Source organism: Periplaneta americana, chromosome 13 (genome assembly GCF_040183065.1).
Source record: "Periplaneta americana isolate PAMFEO1 chromosome 13, P.americana_PAMFEO1_priV1, whole genome shotgun sequence".
Classification (NCBI taxonomy): domain Eukaryota; kingdom Metazoa; phylum Arthropoda; class Insecta; order Blattodea; family Blattidae; genus Periplaneta; species Periplaneta americana.
The window spans coordinates 85,088,591-85,110,046 of NC_091129.1; the positions used below are offsets into that span (position 1 = coordinate 85,088,591).

Consider the following 21,456-nt stretch of genomic DNA (forward strand, 5'->3'; position numbering starts at 1 on the left):
AATTTCTGAAGAAAACCTCTAAAATGCGGATCGCTCAATTTCTTTAGAGGAATATTTGTACTGAGCATCATGTTGCACGTGTCGTTAGACCCGCACAACTAGATGATGATGATGATGATGATGATGATGATGATGATGATGATGATGATGGTTCCTCAGATTTCATTTCAACACATTTCCTGTGCGATGTACTGTTGCAATGTTTCTCTATAGCCTGAGTTGTTTTGATTTTTATTTCCATTTTACATAAATTACACATGATATTGTCTTCGTTAATACATAAAATTTCACTCTCATACTTCTTAATTGCATATCTTATCTCTGAGCGAATTTAACGTTTTGCTATTACGAATGGGTCAGCACAACATATTTAACGCGTACTAAATACTTGAACAGGATAACACAACTGCACACATTGCGTTGCAATGTTCTATGAAAGGACCGGGGTTCCTTCGTTTTGTACGCTGTTGTAGTCGCCAGGTATACAAAAGGCGGACGGAGCGGCACGTGCCATATACTCTGGTACGAAACAAGTTCACTTTTCCTTAAGTCATCCCGCATCCACTTTCTAGTAATGTGTTTTTAAAGTGTATTATATCGGAACATAGTTACAAGTTTTACCTCAGAATTGTTTATTTCGGACATTGGTGTCTTATATCTATATGTATTATTACTGAGTTATTGCAATTCTTAATGATATTTAATATAAACTTTCACATTTTGAGGTTAAAAAAATACAACTGCCGCAAGATTGAGCTTGGAATGTCTAAAAAACTGTTCCTTATAGGACTTATTATTATTATTATTATTATTATTATTATTATTCATTTCTTATTACTTATTTCTTATCTTTGGCGAGTTGCTATTAATTAACAAAATAAAAATTATATTTATCTCCTAAATACGTTTTTCAATATAGAAAGGAAAAATCAAGGTGAATGTCATTAATATTCCATTATGTTGAAAGCAAGTGTTAAACAATGGAATTGCATGTGCACAATCTATAATCTATACCTTTAAAAAGGTAGATTATCTGCTTATTACACAAGTTCCACATTATGGTAAAAGAGTGTCCCCAGTTGCTATAAATTCAAAGGCGATCACATAATTTGTGTCAAAAACCATAAGCCTTCATCTGAATTAAGACTTCAATATAGGTAAGTTGTATCTTTAATGTACATTTAGAAATAAATTAAGTGCCAATATCAATTACAATTCTTATATTTGAAATAGATTACGAGGATATATGAAACTGCAAGTAAATTATTGGCTCTGAAGAGAACTTGCTTAGCAATTTTATCGTAATTGTTATACTACCGGCGCTACTTGCAAAACTAAAGTAGAGAGTTGTTTACCGAAAGAGTAACTTCGAGCTGTACAGAGTCGGGTGAAGTGAATCTATACATGAAATTGTTTTTATCTGTTTTCTAAATGCAATAGTTGCAAAAATCTGTATTTTCACTTAACTTAGGAATGTGAAAAATATGGAGTTTCTATATTTAATTTTCGAAGTGCCCTAAGGGCTTTTGAAGTTTCTTAAAATTATAATTTTTTTTTTTGCCTCTTTGTATATGTGTTCTATTATTTTGTTTTTCATTGCAGAGCTAATGAATTGTTTTAAACTCACGTATTTAAACTTTATTTGGAAGACTCTAAATTGGGGTTGCAGTATAGAGAATTTTTGAGGGGATCATCCAAAGGGACAAAATATATAGTATTTTACATAAAATATGACAAAAATTCCATTTCAATCCATTTATTTTTTCAGATAGAATTTATTCTTGATTTTTTTTTATTTCTTTCTGAGTGGTAGGCATAACTAAATCAACAGGTCCAATTATCTTTCTTTCTGCTCCTTGCTCTAGTAAAACATTGTCTTATTTGGAACACGGCGATCTTTATTACAATTAGGCCTACAGTATTAAATTTTTTGCATTTGCAACTGCATATACCAAATAATTTGTTTGTTTCTTCTTTGAATTTTGTAATGCTGTCATTTTAGTTGTCGTCACTATGTCATTTCTTACAAGGCTTCATTAAGTTTGTGTATTGATCATGGTAAGCACGAATCAGTTGTAATATTCTTGTATGACTGACTTTTGGAATTTCTGCCTTTATCTGGATTTCCTTAGTTTTGATAGCAACTCTTTCTGAAATCTCTCTAACAGTGGATTCTTTTGATTTGAAATCAGATTTTAATTCATTTTTTATCCATAGATAATATTTCATTACGTCATGACAATATAGGTAATTGCGATGGGTTCAGCCCCTCTCGCATTGCGAATACAGGGTAGAAAGTCAGATTTCTTCTATTGATTGGAGATATTCTGATTTAAATGTCCTGCAACATAAGAAGAATGATTTTCCATTAATTTTATTATATTAATTATATCATACCTAAGATTTTTGTGATTATTTCCAATTTTCTTATAAATTGAGGTTTTTGTAACACTTCAAGATGAAACAACAGGGGACCAAAATATGCAGAGTCTTTTAACATGTATTTTTTTAACATGTTCCTGGTATACTGTTCAGACTAAATCACTGGAGAATGTTCTCTTGCTAAAAAACTGAACCTCAAAATTTTGTGAAAATTTTAAAATATGATGCTCTTGGAGCACCTCTATATATTAATCTAGAGAAAATATATTTTGCATTGTTCTTTATGATATCAACCCACATCCTTTCCCTGGTATTATATTTTGATTCCATATACTTCATATTTTCACTCCACCCTTATACAGAGTGAGCCGTTAGTAATGTAATTTATTCTGGTTGAAGTTTCCTTTAGTAATGTACATGAAACATTCAAAATTTTACAGGCAAAAATAAAAGTACCATTTTCTTATTTTACGTTATACGAAAAAGATTAGAAATACAATTTTTAAACTTGTTCCATTTATTTTTAGTGAAATATTCTGTGAAGACAGACAATAAAAAAATTTTTTAGGTTATACAAGTCTACCTAATAATTTGAAAATAATAATTTGTGTTGCACTACAAGGATTTGCTTCAGGCAATTAGAATTCTGCCCCTCTTACTTTAAATTGTAACTAGTAATCGGAAAAGTTACATCCAAGACATCTAATTTTCCATGCCGACGTTAAAAGCAATTGTGTGTGTTATATTTACGTTTCTCGTTGTCTCACCCGTACGCGAGCTGTACAGAGTATCTGCGCCTCTCTTTTCAGGCAATAACATATACAGTGTTGTCAGAGTGTATTACGTTTTAAAAGTCCTTCACAGAACGAAAATTTCCTTCCCTTAGATCATATTACTGCACATTTAACGGACAAAAATGAAATTCTTTCAATCATTTCTAAACCTAATACACTACCCTCTTAAATTGGCTGAGCATATTGGGAATTATCTCAATAGCGAAAATGGTAGGTGTAGTATGAAACCCAGAAGCGCGAACAGATAAAGTTATAAGAAATACTAGCCGTACCCGTGCGCTCCGCTGCACCTGTTATAAATAAATATAAAATAATTACATAAATAAAATAGGACGTTTGATCCCGGGAACTTTCGTGTTTGATAGAAGCATAAATCGTTTAATATGTTACTTAATTTAAATTGTATTTAAATAATTAAATTGGGGTCATTTTGGTCCAGAGAGCAATCATTTGGTGCAATGACAATTCCTTTAACATGTTTCTTAATTGGTATTACATGCAACCATAGTTTAATGAAGATTGACATATCATTTAGTTTTAATGTGTATACTTTATATTACTTGCTATATGTTTCAGAAATTACTGTAATAACATTGTAGAATTATGTCCATCTAGAGAAACTACATTTTCCAATGGTGAAATAATAATTAAACAATTAATTAGCTTCCGATATTATTTCATACAAACACAGAAACATTCTCTGTAGGCTATGTTTAATAGCTTTCGATTGTTGTTGTCCAAGGCCCCTTACAGACGAAGTCATTTGTTTTTATTTCAGTCAGGGCCTTAGATGGCGTTGTTATTGTAATTTTAAAACTCATTTATCTCATTAAATATAAGTCCTATCAAAATTTTGTATAGAATAAACCTTATTGGAAATTATTTTTAAAGAAACGTTTGTTATGTAACATTCTTCATGAAAATCAATAATAAGCGAGATATTTCGATTTATTTAATTCAGGGCCCCTTATAAACCCCCCTTTTAAATAAAGTATTTTGAATGCCATATAGCCTAAAATCTAAGTTACAACGAACTTAATTTATATTCCAATTTTCATATAAATCGGTTCAGCCATTATCGCGTGAAAAGGTAACAAACATCCAGACAGACAGACAGACATACAAACAAAAATTTCAAAAAAGCGATTTTCGGTTTCAGGATGGTTAATTATACATGTTAACACCAATTATATTTGGAAAATCGAAGATTTCCAGAAAAAGTTTGGCTACAGATTTATTATTAGTATACATAATGCACCTCTTTGTGATGTGTGGTAGCGTCTACATCTTACTGTGTTGAAACTTGAGGTCCATCATTTTTAGGAACTGCAGTATGATTATATTTTAATGTGTACAATCATTTCGGGTGTTAATGTCGAATTGTTCACTTGCTTTTTGTTGTATTCTTATGACCGGTGATCGTTGTAATTTCACCTCCAAGTAAATTTCAGACTGTAATTCATTTAATATATTTTTAAATACGTGTACAGAAGGATGCGATAAATATAGGTCTTTCAGATGCTTAGGGTATAACTCTATTGTATTTTTTTGTGCGAGGAGATTTGATTCAACCCACAACTCGGGTGGGAATATGCAAATATCTGTTTGAATGTACAGTCTTAGAAAAAACTTTTGTCGCACAGACACTTTATAAATAACACAAAGGAGACAGTGCGTATGATCAGACATACAACGACACAAATCTAATAAAATTTTATTACATCAACTAGTCGTTCTCTTGTGATCCAGGTCACTCGTCTTCTGACCACGCGCACTCCGTACTTTCTAGGACTTGTAAAATATCTGTGCGACAACATTTTTTCGAAGACTGTACGTGCTTAGCAAAACGTAGGAAATTGGGTTGCTTGTGATGAGTAGGAGCTGTGCTGAACAGTTCACAGAACGAATCTACATTCCCTATCACGACACAAACACACGCCTTGGAAGTAGATATGTAGATATGTAAAAAACTGAAATACTCGATTTCGGAAATTACTTTCATAGTACTTTCCTTTGCCTTTGCCTATACAGCCACATTTTATTCCAATACTATTAACAGAGAAATCATGAGCCCATAATTGTGAATTTCAGAGTGCGCGACTTCAGCCCATAAGCGCGTTTTTATTTGCACTTGTGGATGGATGCAATTTTCTGTTATTTCGCGAGCTTATGCCTTGCTCCGGATTAAAAGGGCCGCTTAGAAAAACTTTGTAACTCACATTTCACAGTTTGCCCAGGAAACTAAATATTATATATACAGGAACATCATTTTATTTTTACTTCAATTTTTATTGCACCTGAGTTTTTGAATGTACTTCACTCCAACCCCCTCTACTAGTAAACTTCCAACCGTCCTCTCATAATAAACTCTACTAAGTTAGTGGTACAGTACGTTCCAGAAGTATGTTCGCGTTTTCCAGTGACGAAAGAGCTTTCAATATTGAATTATATTTTCGCACAGGCACTGTCATCCTCTTGCCTACGTTGCATCCCGGTTTCCCTCACCCGCTTTTACTTATCTCTCTGTGAAGACTAGTGGCTGGGCTGTCAGCTTTTTTCTGAAAACATTAATTTCTGTTAGGAATTGGACGTCTTCGTAATATTATACAACTGTTTAAAATAACTTAAGTAAAAGGGCTTCGTTAAGTAATTAACTGTCACGTGATTTCTCCCTTTCTATGACCCTGCGACAAAACCACTTGGACGGACAGTAGATAGCATGTCTGAGTAATTTTATCTTTTCGGATAGGGCAGAAGTGAAGTTTGAATTTACAGTACGTAAGGTACTTACAGAGTAGGTACAGAAATATTTCAACAGGAGTTACTAATACGAAGGACGAAACTGGTATTTGGAATTAGGTACAATAGTCTATACTGCGATAATATGTACAAAAGAACTGAAGCCTGTATTGAAGTGAACGGCCACTATTTTCAAAAATGTGCTTAAATATCAATATTATGATTATTTTTTCAGTTTAACTTCATTCTCTACATTGTACGCTAATGTGCTGTAGACAGTATAATATAGGCTACGCTGCAAAATGAATACGTCCGAATGGATAGCTCAGTTCGTGAGTAAAACACTTATTTTTAATACAGTACTTTATTTTGATTAAACAAAAACCTAATGAAAATTATCAAACTTAAAATCACGACATTTCCTAGTTTACGTAATTGGATGAACTACTTTTCTTCCCTCCTATACCTAGTAAAGTGATTTGTTTGTATTTTACACAGTATCATCGAACTCCAGTCGTGGAAGCGGATAGCAAACGGTTCTCAACCGTTAATCCAAAGGTATAGCCAGGCTAATATTAGAAATGTTAGTAAAAATAAAATGTTGTCCATATATATATATATATATATATATATATATATATATACGGTGGAAGTGAAATAACCTTGCAGATTGAAAGGAATGATAGGGTACATGTAAATGACTAGAAAACTTACATTACGTTTTGTGATTAAATGTACGGTTACTGTAATTATAATATTAAGTTAGACGCTTCAGCATTCCGTCAACATCGTTGCTAACACACACTACTCGTGTTACAGATGTAAGAGGTCAACGAACTCTGTGAGTCTCAGTACTGGAGCTGCTCTCTGCCGAGACGTTGCCACTTGCTCGATTCGTTTAATAGCTTCAATAAGCACATAAGAAATAAAAATAAAATTACAAATACAAATAGAGAAAGCACAAATGCAAAAATGCAAAAAGAAAGGAATGAAAGAAATAGGTTTACACAGATAGAAAGGTAGAACACAATGGGCAAAAAAATTACTAATACATCATATTGACTGCCTAATATATCAGTGATTATGTAAAATGATTAAAAATCTACAAACAACTGACTGTACAAATATCAAAAGAAACAAAACAGTAACAACTTCGAAACAGTTGCAATAAGTTATTATTATAATAAACGGTTTGCTGCATTGCACCCTACGCAGTAACAAAATGCTGAATAAATTTGTTTTCGAATACTTTTAAATTCCGTCATTCTCTGATGTCGCTGGATAGGGTATTCAACAAGCGCAATAGCGAGATTGTGTGTGATGACGAATACGATTATGTGTTGGTATGGTTAGTATGCGGCTATTTTGCGTGCGTGTGAAGAGATTGTGTTACGATGATAGGTAAATGAAGTGGGAAGAAAGGTACAGTAAGTAGGTGTAGAGGTGTGAAGCACTTGGAAAAGGAGGACAAATGAATGAAAATTTCTACTTTCATTAAGCCGTAGCCAGTTTAAGTTTGGAAGGATAGGATAATGTGGACAGCGCGACAGACATCGCAGACGAAGCGAACAAAATAATTATGAAGACGTAATCTATGCGACTGGTTGACATTGAGTCCTTTCGGTAGAAAATCACGATAAAAAAAGTGGGGCATTACTAGTGCTTTCACTATTAATTTTTTTAGTTATATCTGAAGAAATTTTGGAATGCTGTTATGGAATGTAGAATGCAAGTCACTTTTTCATAATGTGAGTTACTTGGTTTTCTAGTCTAAATGCGTATCGAAGTAAATTCCAAAGTTTTCAACAAAGGAAGCAAAAGGGATTACTGTGTCATTTAATTTTACTGTAAGAGCAGGAGTGATGATGCATAATAGAAGTTTATGTCCTACTAGGATTGCTTGCAATTTTTTTGCGAAGTGTATAAATACGAAATGAGTATAAGTAAATTAATGCCAGAAAAAGGAAGAAGAGTCTGCAAAATAGTTGTAAAATGCTTCATTTCAGGAATCAAACAACATTTTATAACTATTGTGTGTATCATTCTTACAGGAAGTTTCTCCCGCAAGAACGTTTTCGAACGCAAATAATGGCGTATTTCAAGCTCCTACCTTTGCTGCTTATGACTGTAGCCGCAACACTTGTAAGTACATTATGCATTATCCTTTATCTTCTGGACAATAATGTTTAATTACTTCATTTTAATTTGTCATTTCATTTTAGAGAATTGTTTTTTTTTTAATATACTTACATTATCTACAGAACGTAATACTATTATGATTTTGCTTTATATATTTCCTTATACGAGTATGTTTTGTTTTGTTTTTCGGAATAAGTGGGGAAGTGCCTGAAACAATAATTTACTTTCCTAAAACAACTTACCTCATTCATGACCGATTGCTTTAAACTTTCTATTAGTTGCATACACTCACCTCAAACAGAAATATTATTTTTATCAGCATGTTGTAGTCAGGCTCAAAGTTATATATAGTTTATATACAAACAATTGCATATTATTACGCACCCATATTATAGATTTGAGAACAATGCTTTCCTACATTCTCTCACAATACTTATAATCAAACTTTCCACAAAAGTCTGTAGAGCTATTATTTACTATCTTTGTACGCTACTTGTTTTTAATACTTTATTTTAAAATAAAATATTTATTTTATTGCAGACGTTCTGGTCCGTTGAAGCTCAAAACAACGGTTTTTTTATGAGTAAGTACAGTATTCTGAATTATGTATGGCATCAAGAGTGGTCAGTGATCACTGGTCACTAGGGATAAAGATTATTGTCCTGTTATTACACTACTTTTTTTGCTCATTGATTTTTCTGAGTATTGTAATTGCACTGATATTTACAATTCATCCCTTCTCTGACCGATGGATGAACTAATTGCTGCTCAAATGTTCACCATTTACATTATACATACTTTTTATTACAAAATGACAAAAATATGTACACAGATAATTAAAAACTGATCAGCATTTTACAGTATATTTTAGCCTCTACGGTTATTAACTACACGAAACAATTTACTCTGACTATTACAATTTTACTACGTCACACTACTTTTGACCAATAAAATGGTACGAAAGGACGTCTTTCAACCAATCATGGCTGCTTATCGCACAAATTTATCGCGTTCCTAGCATTTGTTTAATTTTATCGCGTCCCTAGCATTTGTTTATTTTTATCACTACCCTAGCACTTGTTTCTTTGTTTGCCAACATTTCAAACTGCACTGGTCTGGAAGTCAAAACACAGAAAATTACAAACCACTCCAGTCGATGCACAGCACTTTCAAATATGACTCGCATGGCATTCGGAAATCCTGAATAAGTTGAGGGATACACCATGACTGTACATCAATGAGTTCACTTCTTTTACGCACACGGCCAATATAACATCAACTGAACCACCAACAACTGAAACATTCAAATTTGAAAATTGTACTTTCAATAATTGTTTCTTTTAAAATTATTCATGTTCATTTTTTATTTCATCTTCGTTAATTAAAACGTTTCTTGTTTATTTCATCATCCCTAATTAGAACTTTTCTAAAACTTGTTTATATTATTTAGATTATGTTTGTTATAGCTTCTGCTATTTGACATTATGGATAGTCACGTATCAGAGATTGTTTAATACTAAGATTTATTGAAAATCATATGTCAAGTGACATTGAGCAATGGGATCCGGATGATTGAAGTGGAATGGAAATGTTTTAATAAAAATTAAACTGAATCTACAAAGCCTTCTTGACTAGTGACCGTCCACAGAGTTCAATGATGATTCCTCAAGGATTAATATTAGGTCCCCTACGTTTTCTAGTGTTTATAAATGACTTTGCCCCTCTAATAAAAGATGTAGGTCATCCCATATTATTTGCAGATGACAATTACAGCCAATAACTCCAACACATTCCAATCCTAAACAGAGGAAATTCTCTTCAAAATATGTGACTGGCTCTCAGTCAATAAATTAGTATTAAATTGTAACAAAACTAACATAATTCAATTTAAATCCTGTGCAAATTCAACCTCGCAAATTTATAGCATAATAATTAACAATAGATCCCTATTACAAACAACAACCAGAATTACTGGCTTAAAAATCGATAATGTGTTAAATTGGAAAAATCATATTAAAGAAATTACCCCCAAACTAAATTCAGCTCGTTTTGCTATTAGATCTATGCAAAAGATAGTAAATATCAATACCTTAAAAACAATATACTTTGCATGCTTCCACTCGGTAATGAGTTTTGGAATAATATTCTGGGGAAATTCCACAGATAGTAAAAGTATATTTCTATTACAAAAAAGAGTAATTAGAATAATAGTAGGTGCCAAATCTAGGGAATCTTGTAGGACTATTTTCAAAAAAACTACAAATAATGCCCATGGCTTGTCAGTATATATTTTCATTAATAGTCTTCTTGGTATGTAATCTTGAAAACTTTGTAACTAATTCAGCAGTTCATAGCATAAATACACGTCAAAAAATGAATTTCATACTCCATCGGCAAGTCTATCGTGCTATGAAAAAGGAGTGCGTTATATGGCAGTAAAAATTACTATGTGTTGTACTAGTAGACTATATTGTAAATCTCGTCTGTATATATATATATATATATATATATATATATATCATCTAGACTGTGACTATAAATTAACAGTTTATAACAGTAGGTAACTTATTAAAATTTTTGACTTGTTCCATATTCTAGCTGTAGAGCAATATATTAATACCATGGAATGTTAATAAATACAATACAATACAATTCCATATTTGGCACAACTAATAACAAGAAAACATAAACATAAAACACTACTGCTATCTATCGTAATATTGAGATGGTACAATAATACATTTGAAGACAGTTGTATTTTCGTAAGCCAATTAATATTTTATTATATTGGAGTACTTCGTGACTTCTAATCTTTATATACTTTCTTCTAATCGTGTAATAGTCAATTAAATTCCACTCGAGTTTTGATTTTCTCTAGATAAATCAAAACCTCTAGTGAGATAACTGATGATAATCATAGACCGCCGTCAATAGTTGTCTAGCATCTGGAAAATTTCAGTGAAATTTACGTAAATACGGGGTGGGCAAAATAAAACTGGCCCGCGGAAATTACAGTATATATGAAGTAGATGAATTTATACAGTGCGTTCGTAGCTAGGCCAGACCGTTCCGGGGCAGCTTTGGACTGGGAGAAGATTGGCGCGCCTGCCGCTAGAGTTACACGTAGACAACCGGCAAGTCATGGATACGGAACACTAACTACTCTACCAACATTGGGCTTACCTGCATCACAACACATGTTGTGATATCTCCGAAAACAATTCTGGCTCACTCGCTAAAGTTCATATTGACTGACTGACTGCCTGTATTTCTCTCGTGATGTTGTCTTTCAATTCTTGTAACGTGTGCGGATTTGATGCGTACACTTTATTCTTTAACGTTCTCCATAAATAAAAATCGCATGGAGATAGGTCAGGGGAACGAGATGGCCACAATCCTAGACTAATTATTCTGTCACCAAACACACTTCGCAATTCATTCATAGAATTCGCAGCGCTGTGCGATGTAGCTGAATCCTGCTGAAAACACCCACTCGACCGTTCATTTCTTGTACTTGCGGAAAAAATTATTTAAAATTGAAGTTACATAAACGTGTGAATCAACTGATGTGTCGAAAAATATGGGACCGATAATTCTACTCGCACCCACTGCACACCGAACCCCAACCTTTGTAGCGTGGTGAGGTACTTCATGATTAATATAGGGCTTTTCGGTAGCCCAGTATTTTTGTTCTGAGTAGAAACGTGACCGTAAAGATGAAACCACGCTTCATCAGTGAAGAACGTTAAAAGTGAGTCCATGTCGCCATTATGAACGGACTGCACAAACCAATTGCAATAAGTAACCCTACTTACAAGATCTTGTGATTGTAAAGCATGAACTACAGTTACTCTGCAATGCTTAAGTTTCAGAAGTTTCGTTGCCACAAAAGCTGACGTCTTGGAGATGTTAACCTCCTGTGCTAAACTGACATTGATTTGCGGGGTGAGTGCTCTAATCGGGCGCCTACTTCATCAAGCTTCTCTCCAGTCATTACACGGCAATGTTGAATACGTTTCTTATTCAAAAAAGATCCTATACGTCTGACTTTATTGACAAGGTCATGAATAGTTGACTTGCTAGGAATTCGAACACCTGCAAACCGATGTTCAAATTCTCTTCGACATCTTCTTGCAGAAGTGTATTTCACATTCGCATCATAGAGAAATATACGTTGTTCTAAGGTGTATTCAACCATTATTAATTTATACTTTATCACAACGAGACAAGCGAATTTTACTCACAACAAGCGCACAGACGTCTTTCCCTCACGACAGATCCAACTCAACTGACTGGCGCGTCAGCGGTAGCTACAGTGCTAGTCTGGCGGCAGGCGCGCCAATCTTGACCCAGTCCAAGGCCGCCGCGTAACGCTCCGGCCGAGCTACGAACGTACTGTATGTATAAAACAGACGCGGAAATGATCCTAACAATGCAGGAAACCATTATTACAATGCAACACTAGGTTGCTGTCACATGTCCTCGCATGCGCTTCGCCCGCATGCTCTGCCCCGAGATTCGCTGTGTCATTATGTGTGAGTGATTGAGAGGAGCAGACTTGTTTAGTAGCCAGTTGACTACAATACAAAATGGTGCTTACGATAAAACATGGCATGTTCATTGCCCAGTGTTATGCGAAGCACAATTCATGGGAAAGTTGTGCGCAATTGTTTGCGTAAGACTTTCAGACTGGACGTATTTTGGCAAAATCTCCAGCAAAAGCAGCAATGCAAAACTTAGTGGCAAAATGGTGTGGAACGGGCTCTGTAGCGAATAAAAACCGTAACTATGCAAAAAGAGTTCGAACACCAGAAAACATTGCTCGAGTGCAGGAAAGCCCGGAACAAAGTCCGATGAAATCGCAACGCGTTTACCTGTGCAATTGGGAATTTAGAGAATATCGTGTCGGAACAATATCTGTATCGTTACAAATTTACTGTTGTGCATGCATTAAAACGTCCAGATGAACCTTCGCGTGTTGAAGTCTGCCGGTGGTTTCTGAGAGAAGTGAAATCAGAACTTTTGGATCCTCAGTTTTTCATTTCTTGAGATGAGGCCTGGTTCAGCCTATCAGGGTATGTTAACTCTCAGAACACGAGCCATTATGCATCAGTTAATCATCACGAGTAGGCCTACTTGGAAGAGCCGTTGCATAACCTCAAGATTGGTGTTGGTGTGCAATGTCAGATGTCCGCATCGTAACACGATTCTTTCACGAAACTGCTAATGCTAACCGGTATGTCCAGAATCTGTTTAACCCATATGTGGATCAACTCACAGTAGTTGAAATACTTTATGGATATTTTTAGCAGGACGGAGCAACAGCAGACACCGCCTTGTCAACCTTGCAAATATTACAGATTTTCCGGACCACATTTATTTTGCTCACCCTGTACAACTCTCATGAGTTATTTAGCAGGTACGTCTCAACGAGGAAAATGCGTTGTGTTATGTATGATTGCAGCTATGGTTGGAAATTTGGAAATACATTTTAATCAATATAATTAAGACGATGGACTAACGGAGATCGACTATGCGAAATGACAGATGAATTGTATTGTGGGGTTAGTGAAAACAATCAAATGTAACTCAGGAACCTCATACATTGTACCCTGATTCGGGCTTAGAAGAAACAACTAACCGGAAAACCCAGCACGCAGCCCAAAAAAAAAAAAAATCAACCTCCTTGCTCGGTGAGAATGCCGTTATAACTTTGGTTTCACTCGTTTTGTAGAACTATTAAGCCAGCGGTAACACAAATTCGAACGGCAGAGATTACACGCGAGATACAGTCTAAAAGCCTCCCCACATCAACTCAAAATATTCGCAGCCGTGACGGCAACGAATATTTCGCGTATAAGGCGGCAACGAACGTTTCCCCACACCAAAGCGAAATATTCGCAGCTCTGGCGGAGACCAAAATTTCGCGTATGCAGAGGAATATCATGTCATAGCTCCTATGATAATCAATCAAAATCACTGTTATTCTTATGATTGGCATGTTAATGTCTGAGGAAAACACCTATTTAAGAATTATTGTAACATTTGCTGATAAAATATAATAATATTAATACCTGTTAAGCCGGTTATTTCAGCGTAATGCTCTGTAATGTCGCTTCTATGTACTACTACTTACCGAACCGTAGAGCAAAGCAACATATTACAGAACAGCGAATAAGTTCCTCTTCCCTTCCTGTACAAAACCTTCTGTTCCTGCTCGTAGAGACAGAGGGTTTCTAGAGCGACATGGTACCGACACTGCGTACTATCAGTACTTGAGAGAGAGAGAGAGCAATGTACAGGAAACTTCCCTTACTAGTATGAATATCTTTGATTACACGATGTAATCACGATATCCAGTTTGGTCACCGCTGTATTAAGCTAAGGTTTTCACATGGAGCTGAAACACAAAATTAATTCACTTAAACGTATTGGTTACTTTTTCCTTTTTCCTTGAATGTTACTGACTAATATTCGGAGGATGGCGAAAACCATGTCGAAACCAGATAAATGACCATGAAAATGTATAATATTAACACTGTGAAGTAGTTATTACTTGTTGAATAACGTTCATAAATTTTTGGATACTGGTTAGTTTCGTTTCATTGTCCGACGTTTTGCTTTGAATATCCTACATAGACTGACTGACATGAAACATATTATAGCCTGTATTGTCATTGTAAATTTATATTGTTAAAGCTAGAATGTCTTTTGTTACAGGTCTCTTAAAAATTGGTTGTAATGAAGAACTGAAAACTGGGAATAAGGCGGTTATGTGTCTGAGATATTGCGAGGAAACAAATGAGAAATACCGCTGCACACCCAATGGCTGTGAATGTTACTGAACTACATCATTTCGTCAAAGCTAGCGTGTTGTAATCAAAAGTAGACAAGTAAAAATGACTTTGACAGAAACGTAAACGTTTGCAAAATGTATACTTGTCAGTAGCAATAATTTAGAAATAAAGTGAATATTATTGGAACTGTATGCGCTTGAAGAGTGCTTGTATTACTGGTATTGGTAAATCCTTTATCAAACACACCTGAATAAACTGGCGTTAATATTTCCATTTTTCTGTATCTTCTAAACTGAATGATTTTGGTCTGCAACACACACAGTCTTCTTCAATTTCACGTACCGGTACCGATTATCATATATATATATATATATATATATACATATACATATACACACAGAGAGAGTTCAAAAGTATGGAATATTACTTATAACTTTTTGAATTTTAATTTTACAAAAAAAGTTATATACAAGAGCTGTTTCGAGGTAAACCATACAATATGATACCCATGTTTGAAAAAAAAAAAGTTTGGTACTCTTGCATACATGTGCGACTGTAATCTTTAATTTTTAATTGGCACCCTATATTAAAAGTTACATATTCTGAATACCCATTAAATTTTACGTAAGAATGTGTATAAATATTACCTTTTTACCCGCTTTTCATTCCTTTTAACTATTTATTAAACTTGTTTCGTGGATTTCAAACATGAGACAAATAAGTATATAAAATCATGATGAGTAGGCATAAAACTAAACGGAACACTATTACTAATCAAACTTTACAACACGTGATCAAAATGAGAACCATTCAGAGGCAAACAATAACCCAATGTATCACCAAAATAGTTCATTGTTGATATGAGATGCAACAGATCAGTCATGTAACTGTGAGATAGACAATGGACTCTTTTCGTGATAGACTGTACCCGGGAAAAACAATGAAAGTCACAATGCTGATTAGGATGAATTCATCATATAATTCAGTATATTACTGCAAACTCTAGTGTTCTTCTTATCAAAACTGGTAAAGGAGAACTATCACCACGGATGGAGTCATTCTTTCCTACTTTTCCATTAGGAACAGCAATAAACTTTGCAGTAATATACTGAATTAGAAGAAGGCATCATCCTTAAGGCAACTGTGACTTTGAATATTTTTCCCTCTACTTTTCATATAGGGTGCCACTCAAATTTTAAATTTTAAAAAGTCAGTGCCTCATCCCTCAATTTTGTTCATTTGATTAATTATTTATTAAATACAAAATTTGAAGGCATTTGGTTATTATTTAGGGGTCGCTCAATACATTTCAGATTTTTGTTAGAATCATAAACAACATACACAAGTATTTCAGATTAAAATTGTGTAAACTCGTTTTATAAACTGAAATTGCACTTTTTCAATTTAGATTCTTTTCAATTATGAGCCCTTCTCTCTGTGATAGTTTTGTGAAGACTATATGTATGTATGTATGTATGTATGTATGTATGTATGTATGTATGTATGTATGTATGTATGTATGTATGTATATATATATATATATATATATATATATATATATATATATATATATATATATATATATATATATTCCATTTTCTTCCTTTTCCTTTTTTCATACGGTACCAATTTTATTGTGGATTTTATTTAAATTTCTTACTTTTTTCTTTTTTTATTATTCTATTATATTCCGTATGTTGTATTCTTCATTACGTTTTCCCTGTCAGCGTTTTGTACTAACTGCATTGCTTTTATTACATTCCAATCTTTAGATCTGTATTTTATTTTATTTTTTTCATAATGGTATTATTTTCATATTATTTAGTTTCGATATTGTTATGCTATTAGTTTTTGTAGTATGTTAGCATTCTGTTGTTTAACTTTTGTTAAATTTCACTGTTCTATGGCCTTAACTCTGCGAGTATAAATAATAAAGTAATTATTATTTAACTGCTTTCCGTGAACAGTATTCAGTTTTTTGGGATTTGGGTATCGTTAGTGGTATTTTTCCATTACACGCAGAAGGCACTGCTTCTGTTCTTCTTGATAGGTTGGCACAGAGTTCAAAGACTATTATTGGCGAAATGCCACGCTCTGCTGAATCGTTAAATCGGAGATTGTTGGCCCTTGTTTTGCTAGATTGAAATCCTCATTTTTCTTCCAAGTTCTACGATCTGTTTTAATAAATTCATTAGAAATATTCAGTCACAAACAGCTTCTTGGTATTACTAACGGTTTTCTAACTTCAACATTTTATGCACTGATTACAGATACCTTGATAAGCGTTCGAGCTCAGAGTTTGTGGTTTTATATTTTACAAAATTTTGTAGTCATTCAAGATCCACAATCGAGTAAGTGCAGTAGATTATGCTGTAAAGTATTATTTTAAATAAACTTGTATGAGCTACGCCCTTACACAGTCTAATGGTTTCCTATTAGGCACCTAACGGAAGTATGTCATAAACAATAGCCAACATTTTCAAAACGAGGGGTCATTGTCCACCCATACCAGGTATGACTTTAAACAGTACATCTTGTACTTTAATGTCACAAAATCATATTTAATTCTGTGATATACATAGCGTGTCCTCTCCTTGTCAGATGTGACACATTTTCTTGTAGTTATTGAAGAATAATTAATTAAGTTTACAATGAAATTTAATTTTTAATTTTTAAAAAGCTAATTCAGTTTGTGGTAAAAACTGTCACAATTTGTTTTCAGGTTCTATGTTTTGTAGGTCACTTATTAAAATCTTAAGAAAGATTTCAATATCTCAAAACGTTTTAAAAGAGGAAGAGGTCTGTTTTTCTACTGACACCTTTAATTCGTTAGCCCCACAAACGAAACAGATGTTCCTTTCGACTGTCCTTACATGGCGGAGATGCCGTTTTTACTTTAAAAATACAAAGAAATAATAGCGTTAAAATAGGACAATACAAGGGCCTGTAAATTTTGAGATATGGAAAGGAAATTTAGGGATGATTAGTTCTACACAAAAACGAACAAAATAAGGTGGTGAGGCTAATAAAAAGGAACATATATTGAGGAACCCATTTTCAAAACGTCTCTTGTCCATCCCATAACGAAAATGAACTTTCCGTGCCTATGCAATCTTCAATAATTGTAACACTACATAGAGCTGTCATCATTTGGCTTCAGAACGCCCTCATAAATGACTAAAATCCTGCTTTACAAGTGACTACTGGAATCATATTGACTTGTCCACAGCAGAATTTTCGACAAAATATTAGTTCCAGCTTTGGAATAAAAGAGTCTCTTGCTCCAATTCGATTCTAAATATACCCAAACTCTTTGGTTTCATAAAGTCTCTTGCCTATCTGGTAAGATATTTTATACATAAAAATATTCTTCGTGATGTTCGACAAAGTTATGGGAATGAACAAGGGTCGGTTTGAAAATAAGCTCCTCGTATATTTTTCACCATATACACTGTGTCCCGCTTAGAGGGATCGACAAATAAATGCTTACCATTTAAAATCAGATGGAGCTATCCTTGTAATTTACAACTGACAAGATGCAGAAACTGTCCAAGTTTGTGCACCAATGGTTTAAAAACACTTGCATGTTCATGGGCATGCGCACTAACGTTTATCGTGGAAATAAGCCTGGCGCCATTCAGTAGAACAATCCGTCCTTGGACTATTCTCCTTCATCGAGGCAACAGTCACAGGTAATGTGTATCTGGATATGTTGCAGAAGTTTTGTTGCTCATCATCTCCTCCCAGAATCGTTTTTCAGCAACATGGGGCTCCACCCCATTATTATGGAGCAGTGCGTGGCTTCTTGAATGCTAACATTCCCAATAGGTTGATCGGAAGAGAACCCTTTTCTGGCTACCTAGGTTAACCAACTTGACGCCCATTGACCTTCCTCTGGGGATTCATGACAAGTATTGTGTACCAACGTGATACAGTTGATACTTTGGAAAAACTGAGACAACGCATTATAAATAAAGCTGCGCTAATCACCCCACAAATGTTGTAGCACAATTGGCAGGATGTTGAGTACCTTTTAGATGTCTTCAGAGTAGTTCGAGGCGCACACATCGAGTTGCACTGACCATTCTCCAAACTCGGAGAGTTTTTGCATCAAGTTATGCAAAAAGTTATGTTACAAAACCATTATTTATACATTAAATCAACACTTATTTCTCGATCCCTCTAAGCGGGACACGGTGTATTTTAGTGGCACCCTAATATTCAAATTCCTGCTTTAACCGAAGTTGTGCTTAATTAATTCATCGCTTCGGATAACGTTTTTTCCTAAAGAGGATGGAACCAATTCCTTACCACTTATTTAATACACTGTACCTAAGGTTGAGTAGCCTCTATAAAACCTCGACACTTGAGTAAGTATAACTCCTCTAATTTCAACGACTTCTTCACTAGGTACGTTTCACCATAAAGTGAGAAGTTCCATATCAACCATACTTCAGAAGGTAAAGTGGAAGATTTACGAAGAAGTGCACTGCTTGGCTGAGCATGGGTCAACCAGAAGAGCAGACATTTGCATCCATCGATCGCCTCATTCTTGACCCCACTGTCTGTTTTGAGAAGGATAATCAACAAGCCAATAACGTTACAACGAAAAGAAGTCTATTTACAATCAATGTATTCCTCATTTTAGTGAGAGATATAAAATGGATATTAATGCTTGGGAAGTGAAAGGACTTTTTTTTTGCGATAAGGGAACTTCATTTAAGTAAACCAAAACCATTCCCCTTTCTCTCAAATTTTCTAATGACGACATTAACAAAACTTCTCTAATGGTACTGAGAGATTCATTGTCCATTTTACACAATCGCTTGTATGTATTATACTACATAATATTATTTACTTCATTTCAATTATTCTTCATTGTACTTTTATGTCATATTTCTCCGAAATGAAATTGTACTTTATTTTTAAGTTTAGCATTGTTTCGTATTTTCTCCACAAATCAAATGGTGCTTTATTTTCGTAGGTGATAGAACAATATCAAAGTTTAAACGTGTCATTGCTAATAGAAAGTTGGCCTTTTTACATTCTAATCTTATAAGATTAAAATTTCTGCAGTAAAACCGAAGGTTACTTCAATTACGATTGGTATATATTATATTATCTTCAATGGCCTACTAATCCAAGGCATTTAAAATATTCTTGTATAGTTTATGCGAATTTACTGCCCCCCTTAAAATATAAAAGATATGTGAAAGAAGTGTAATAATTTAATTTGTACAAGAGATAATCAGAACTAAGTAACAATACCTGTCCTTCCATTATATCCACATTATTTACTTCACATTACGTAAATTTAACAAAAAAATTAATTTACTTAATGAATCCAAATTGTTCACTCACTCGTCATGTAATAAAATATATTACATATTATATCGCGAGGGTTGTATTCAATTTTATTTAAAATATATTTTATAAAAAATGATAATAAAAACACTTTCAATATTTATATGTGGGAAATACAGATTAACCTGATGTATTGAACACAATAGCTCTCTTTCCAAAATAAGCCCTGACGTAAGTAACAGTAGGTTGTAGTGGTAATGGCAGTGGTAGTGGTGATGGTGGTAAGAGCAGCAGCAGCAGCAGCAGTGGCATTAGCAGCAACAATGGCAGTAGCAGTAGCAGTGGCAGTAGAAGTAGCAGTAGCAGTAGCAGTAGCAGTAGCAGTAGCAGTAGCAGTAGCAGCAGTAGCAGTAGCAGTAGTAGTAGTAGTAGTAGTAGTAGTAGTAGTAGCGATTCCTCGATGAAGGATATGAGAATGATCCTACAGTTTAATTTCGTGCCTCTGAGGATAGAATATATATGTTAACTTCTGCGGAAACATTTTAATTGCAGATTTTGATGTTCAATACGTCCCGACGTATTAATTTCCTTTAAGCTTCCAATTCCTGTCGTGAGTTGTCGCCACTGCACAACTCAGAAATAGTTTCCGAGGAACCATCCAAATATATTACAGCAAACGGTATTTCTAACAGTGAAGTTAGCGGACAGGGGAGGGTGTGGAGGGCGGAGTATGGCTTGAGTTTAACTGCGTTTGAGGATATGACCGTGTATCCTAACACTACAGCTCTTTTTTCTGGGTGATGGAGACCCTGCTAGATACTACAATCAGAATTTTCAAGTAATCTTACAGCTTCCTTAAATGCAGTTCATTGGTCATTTTAAAAGACTAGAATAAACGAAATAATAAATAATTTAAAATGATATAATATAAAAAATGAAATGAATAAAAAACAAAATTACATAAAAGAAATCAAATAAGCTATCATAAATACAAGAACTAACAGGACTTTCAGATGACAGGACAGCCCAAAAAATATCTGAAGTTGTACTTTATAATTTAGAAGAATTCAACTATAGCAAGAAAGTAATTGCGCAAACGTAGGACGGAACATCGGTAAATATCGGGTAGTACAATGGCTTAGGAGCCATCTTCGCAACTAAAATGGGGAGGAGAATCTAACTTCAATATTAATAAAATGCCAGTTCCAGAATGGTGAGTCAAAGACTAACATAGGCTTACTTGAATTGATTTTGCATGCTCTATTATTATTATTATTATTATTATTATTATTATTATTATT

At 34.2% G+C, this 21,456-nt stretch overlaps 1 long non-coding RNA gene across 1 annotated transcript; it reads left to right on the top strand.

The window, feature by feature from the left end:
* Positions 1-1,028: 1,028 nt before the first annotated feature.
* LOC138712071 (uncharacterized) lies at positions 1,029-15,039 on the top strand. The gene is made up of 4 exons (XR_011335630.1): positions 1,029-1,157; positions 7,967-8,057; positions 8,595-8,637; positions 14,775-15,039. It is a non-coding gene; the product is annotated as an uncharacterized lncRNA (long non-coding RNA).
* The last annotated feature ends 6,417 nt before the right edge of the window (positions 15,040-21,456 follow it).